Raw genomic sequence first — 7043 nt, 5'->3', positions numbered from 1 at the left:
GATAATCTTAAGCTATTTTTTTTAATTTATTTTTATTTTTTTTTTATTATTATTTGTATTATTATACCTTCATATTTGACCTCCGGTTTCCAGGCTGTGCAACAAAGGTCTTAAAAGCATCCATGAAGATCAATATCCTGAACTGCAAACACATGCAGTATGTAACTAAGCACTTAGAATCAGTGTGTATAGAAATGCTGTTCAGGTTATATACAATATAGTTCACAGCATATTATTTTTAGCCAACAATTACAGCTAAGCACACACCAAGAGGAAACTGCATAAGGACAAGCACACTACTTTCATGTCCTGTTACCAGATTCAGTTTCAGACCGTAGCATTCCTTCACCCAACCTTGAGCTAAGGGAAAGGGAAACTTTGTATCCTGTTTGGATTTGAACATAAATAGTAGAATCCATCTATTATAGGAATGTTCAGGAGCTCCAAATTTATAAGAAAAGCAAAATGATTGAATGAAATTTCAACTGGGATCGAAACACGTCCAGGGTTATGCACTAAACTTTATTAACTGATGTTCATAAAGTTACATCTTCATAAATTGGTGAATATTTTTGAGTTGAACAATGTCTTCTATACAATTCATCATTCAGCTGCAACTTTGGCAGCTATGATAATTAAAATGCCATTTCATCGTAATCACTAAACATTAGTCAAGACAAGGCTGTTAATGTCGGGCACATCCAGGTTCCATTCAAAGTATCCAACACAAGCAGCCCACAAGCAAACTTCAAAAACAATTTTGTCATCCTGAAATTAATCTTATCATAATAAAACCCTCCATCTTTTTAACATCTAAGTTCCCTACATTACATAAGACATTGCACAAAACCTGAAAAGGGAAATGCATCCTGAAATCCTAACCACTGGGCAGTCCACGAAGAGACTAAACCCCCCTGATCCCAAATAAACACTTTCTAACGCATTGATTAGACTAGAGATAATAAGCAAATGACAGAACCACATGAAAGAGATTACTTCAAAGTTCAGAGTAGTGTTCAAAAAGCCAGACAGCAATCTGCAAACCAATCTGTATTTTTAACAGAAGTTTAAATGACCTTCTCCAAGTCCAGCATAGTCCATATGCCTATAACCAGGTTCTTCAACAAGCTTCTTTCAAGTCTGAAAGATCACATACTCCCACAGCCAAACATGGCATCAGTGCTATGTTCTCCTCTAATGGCATCAGCCAGAACCAAAACAAAACCCTCCACTTAAGTTTTTCAGAAGCTGGAGTAGACTTCGTGCAGTCACATTTCACCAGCCTTCCACTGCCCATACAAAAAACATCTTCCTTCCACAAGGTCCTTCTGCAAAATTATTTGAACTCAGAGTAAGTAGTGGAAACTTATGCACAGAAAATGCCTGTAGCAAGCATATGCATAGTTGTCCTTTGACTTAAATACTGATTTTTAGAAGCAATTCTTAGTACTTACTACATGCCAATCCATAAAGAAAAGATCATTATTCTTCATTCTTAGTCTGAAAATTAATACTGGATTGGGCCATGCTAAAGACTGCTGTTTTTTGAAGGACAGTTTATTTTATCTGCATTACAAGAACAACCACCAACCCATTTCTAAACTCTATCATACATGCAGAATTCTGCTCAAAATACAGAAACACTGTTGGCTTTCCCAGGGAAGTACTTTTTTTAGGATTCTTACATGACCACACCTGAAATTCCATATCCATGTAAGGAAGTTGGCCTAGAAGCAAGTTATTTAATCAGGTTGTCAGACATTTCTGCTAACTCAGTCAAGTAACAAATAACTAAGCTAATCATTAGACCCAAGTACTTTATAAAACCAAACACCCTGGTAGGTTTTCTCTGTAAGCAACTCCTCTCAGCCAGCTAGTGACTTCCCAAACACCTTTTCTACAACTCAAGATCTCACTCTGAACCTGCAGCTTTACATGGCTGAAATCAATTTTAGCAAATTCTCTGCCATTAGGCATCTATTTCTGGCAGTTTCATGGGCAAGTGCTTACAACACAGAGCCTGCTAAGGCACGCCAAGACGGAGACACAGCAAGCACTGTTCTGTAACATATACTCTGTGTGTCAGCCCTGCGGCTATACAGTGCAAGCATTGTCCAGACAACAATCCCAGCATCGAGCTCCCCAGCCTGGCACAGAGCGCTCCATAGACCTTTACCTACAGCCCCATTCCAGGGATGCCCAGCCGCCAGGCCACACCACCGCCTCCAGTGCCAGGGAGTCCCCACGCCAGACCTGCCACAGCAGCACAGCTGCCGTTCCAGGCAGCCCTCTGCTCTGCTGGGAAACGTGAATAACTCCTGCGTTCCCACGGGAACAGGGGCCCGCTCCACGTGCGGCTGGAGGAGATGGTAAGCAGCTAATAAACGCTGCAGCAGCAGGAACATCGGAGACACCTGCAGGCTCCCTCTCCTCTGTTCCAATCCATACCTGCAGGTCAAGTTCCCTCTTCCCCTGGGGCTACAGCTCCAAGCTCATCTGTCTCTGACTGCAAGCCTCCACCCTCCATGGTCTCTGCCACCTGACTGTTTTGGAATTTCTCAAAAAAAAAACCAAAAAAACCCCAAAAAAACTCTTTTAGCCCTGTTCTCCTATCATATACTTAGTTCTTAATTCCTCTGGATTTGTTTTCCTTTGCACTGCCAGCTCCAGAAAAATCACACAGTCAATGCAAACAAGGCAAAAAATGCTTCACCTCTTCCTTACCACCAAAAGATAAAGTTTCTTTACAAGAGTCTCAACAGCCCTTCTCTATCAGCGTTTAGAGTCCCTTAGGCAAAGCCTGATACTTCTGTTTGCCCTCTGTGTTGAGTTTTAAATGTCTGAAACTCACTTTGTTCAATGAGGACCCAAAGATAGAACTAGGAAGAAACGTATCTCCTGACAACAGCAGAGAGCATGACCCTCTACATAATCTACTCACCATGGGCCAGTCTGATGTGACCACAAGCCAACACTGTCACTACAAAAGCTTCTTCTCACCTTCTACCAGTCAGCTATTTTCTTTCTTCCTCTCGTGCCAGCACAGTCATTTGCAAGACCATATAGAAAAGAGACCAGGAGACTTGTCTGTCTAACAATGGAGAGTGAATGAGAGGGTTTCTCAAGTGATTCTTGATCTGGCATGTTTCTTGACATAAAATCAAAGAGGAAAGACTTTTCAGTGGTAGTATTGGCTTAAGTACCCCAGAACTATCGTTTCAAGATCAGAGAAGTCTTATGCAATTGAAATGACACTGTTTGCACAGGATGCCTGCTAAATGTGTGACCAAAGAAATTCAGCCCCACTCCTGACTTCCACAAACAAGAGAAATTACTGTGAAAAATTCTGCTGAGGGGGAAATGAGAAGCCTGTGCACTGAAGCCTCCATAGCAATGCATGTTAAAGGCTTTGGATATGAATCATTCTCACACAAAAGCTGTTCCAACAGCAGCAAGATAAACTTTCCCCAGCATTTACTGCACATACAGGAGAATGCAAACAATAGAGCAACAAGTAAATCACATCAGCTTGAAAAGTGCAGTAAATTAACTGAACACCGAAGTTCATGTGAATAGAGAAGATTTGCATTTCATCAGCTATTTTTCTTTATCAGTGATCATAATACCCAAGCACTTTCGAATGAAAATATAGGAGGGAGGAAAGCACCCTAGATAGGTTAGAGTAAGGATGGATTAAAATAGAAGAGACAAGTCTTTTCCTTTGTTCAATGGGACTAAATCTACAAGTTGCAGACATCTGTCACAGAATCCCAGAAATTCACACTGACAGGAATATGAGGAGATCATTTAATTCACTGAGTTTATAATTAGATCTTACTTTGGGGAAAGACTATCGACCAGTCATGACAGATTTTATCTCATGTGTTGTTTAAAACACTCACTGGCAAAAAGATTTGACATCTAATGTACATCTTTCTGACTACAATTTTAGTCCATGCTTTTTCTCCCATACAAAAAGTCCTTCAAAACTCACTGGGAGCTTCTCATACCAGACACACCTGGGGTAAACTGGATCCATACATGAATACACTTGTGTATTTCAGTTTCTGAAAGATGTGGCTGCTTGAGAAGCAACCATGCAAAACTCCAAATAGTCTTCAGTCTGTATTAAAAGCTATGACTATTTATTCAGTCAGTGTGGTTATCTCCATCTACATTTAAAATTCTTATCATCAAATGTCCACTGTCTCCTCACCAGGTGACCATAATCCATTCCTACCAAAACATGTATCCCACCTTCCCTATTTCCATTCTCTCCAAAAGAAAACTTCTCATATGTGTAGCTACCAGCACTGCAAAGGTGACAATGAAGCATCCCCCTCCCTTATTACTCAACATTCATTTCCAGAACTTGCTGGATGCAAGCATTCAGTCTGAGGGCCCACCTCAACAGATGGTCAATTCTTTCAAAGGGAATCAGGAAAAAAGAATTTAAAAAAAAAACAAAAACAAAAACCAAAACCAACACAAAACACCAAACAAACCCAAACAACCAACGTCTGCTGAAAATCTAATGTTAAATGACAATCAAGGACGGAGAAAGTTCCCGGCTGCCACTCCTCTGAGGGTTTTATATATTTCAAAAGCCATTTTATTACATCAGCAATTGCTACAGAAATAGAAAGTCAAGAAATGTCAGTTGGTAAATTCAGGACAAATTGAAGAATATTTTGCAACTCACTTCCCCTGCCCCACCCCTGATCTTTGGAGCTATCAGCTGTAGGCAGAAATCAGTGTTCACCTTCACACTGCTGCAGCAGCCCTGTGCGTCCGGCTTCTTTTGATTAGGCAAGGGTATGCCACTCACAAGGAAAATGTGCTCCTGATTCTGCTTGTCTATGATATTTTCCAAACATTCCACGAATTATTTTATTCCGTAAAAGAAATATGAGAGAACACAGTGATCAGAACAACTTATTACTTCATTTTTGGTGCCACAGTGCAAAGCATTTGTGAGCTATCACTGTAGCATCATTTATTAAGAGGAGCAAATCTAACCGGAGGACTCCAGAGCACAGCCCTAGGGCACATGAAAGCAGCACCACCGTGTATGCGAACATCAGTTACCGTTAATTGTGCAAATATTCATTTTGGTTGGGGGGCAGACTCACTCTGTAGGTAAAACCAACACTACTTTTTTCCTTTACTGGATTCCAGGTCAAGGGTATGACTAAAAAGCCTCTTTCAACTGCCTTACATGTGCAAGATATATGCATATTTAAGAGCCTCCATTAGGCTTGCTGCCAAACCAAAGTTAAATCTGAGTGTAACAGTTAAAGGTATAATTTTAAGCGTGAAGTCATGGCACCCACAGCTGTAAACATACCTCAACACTATTCCATTCTTTAGTGTGATTCATAGGAAAAAAAAGCAAATTGTCATGGCTTCACTTACATTAAAGGAATAGCCTATTTTCTGAAGAAAGGCTACAACTTCATCTCATTGTCATGTGCAGATAAGGTCTGCTAAGTCTGAGTAAATTATGGAAAGATGGATTATATCAGGGAAAAAAAAAAAAAACAAACACAACATCACACGAAAACCTTATTTAAAAAAAGTCTGAAGTGAAAAAAAAGAGTAATTTGAGATATTCCACTAAAAGCAGATTTTCCTACACAGACTTGGTTGGGGCTCAAGCAGGCATTTCAGGGTTGTAACCAGAGAAGAATCCTGCTGTTTATCAGACACAGAGCTCAGAAACACATTTTTACACTATTAGATATCAAATATATACATACAGTTTAAACATCAAACTAAAAACATTCAGTTCCCTATTCTACCCTTTCCAGAAAGCTGCTTTCTTAAAACTCTCACTCGAAAACCAAATGCCAAGCTCCCAACTAAACTGCTGAGAGAAAACACTCCTCTGAGCTCACTTTGAGAGGACACTGAGGAATACAGCCAGTAAAGCATCAGGAGAGACAATCTAGAAAAACATTTTTTTTCTGTTAAAAACGTTATCTGAACTACCCTTTTGGTACACCCGACTGTCTGCCAACAGAACAAAGCATTGCATGTTTCACAGTGTTTAAGAATTAAAGTAACTGGAAGATTTCCAGATTTCACATGCAGCTTGGAGCACTCACTTCTCCACAGGAATGGGAGCACAACTTCCAGCCCCTGCATGGAAGCACCGGGACACCTCAGTCATCCAAAGGAGTGTTATTTCCAACCAGCATTGCACAGCGTCCCCGTGCCTCAAAACATCCTCAGATCCTGACCTCCCCATGGCTCTGGTGGAACCTCAGCAAACAGGATACTTTGAAGCAAAATTCACTATCAGTGGTTAATGGAGAAAAATTGTATCTGCAAGTAAATTGTATTGGACACCCAGATCTGAGTATTAAGTAGCCAAAATCATGCTGAATATCTTTGACATTGCTGGAACAGAAAATACAGGCTTTATTTCATGTTTTATAGACTGAATGGGAGCCTGGATACATAATTTTCACCTCTTATCTGCTCACAAAAATAAATTTACTTTTTTGAGGTTCACTGTTTTATTGAAGAGGGTTGGTTGGTTGGTTTGGTTTGAGTTGGGGTTTTTGCTCTAAAACCAACAAACCAAAAAAAATATCTGGGACCCCCCCTTCTTTCTTTCATAAAGAGAGAAATCTTTCTTAAAGAAAGAAAGAAAGAAAAAACAAGATGTCATGAAAAACAGGGTAGGCTTTTACTGCCAAATACATGTCACCGCCAGCCAAGGAATCCTCTCCAGCAGCAGATTTAGAAACTGTATCACCAGTGCACACAACTGCAAACATTTTTTGAACATGTGAACAAAACATCCATACGATAATGTCTGCAATAACGGATCCCCATGGAAATGAGTAGGTCATTTCAATGAGTTAAACTGAACAAGAATATATGGAAAACACACATTTGATATCAAAACACAAACCCTGTTAGTAGTGAATGTTTTACTCAATTTTGTATTTTAATTGTGCAATGTATATTTTAACTGAGCTGTTTCAGATCAGCTAACTTGTTCCAGAACACTGGCACCCTGCTACCAACCAGTC

Source organism: Merops nubicus, unplaced genomic scaffold (assembly GCF_000691845.1).
Source record: "Merops nubicus isolate BGI_N331 unplaced genomic scaffold, ASM69184v1 scaffold24410, whole genome shotgun sequence".
Classification (NCBI taxonomy): Eukaryota; Metazoa; Chordata; class Aves; order Coraciiformes; family Meropidae; genus Merops; species Merops nubicus.
The sequence above is the reverse complement of the archived record's forward strand: the minus strand, read 5'-3'. Positions refer to the sequence as shown.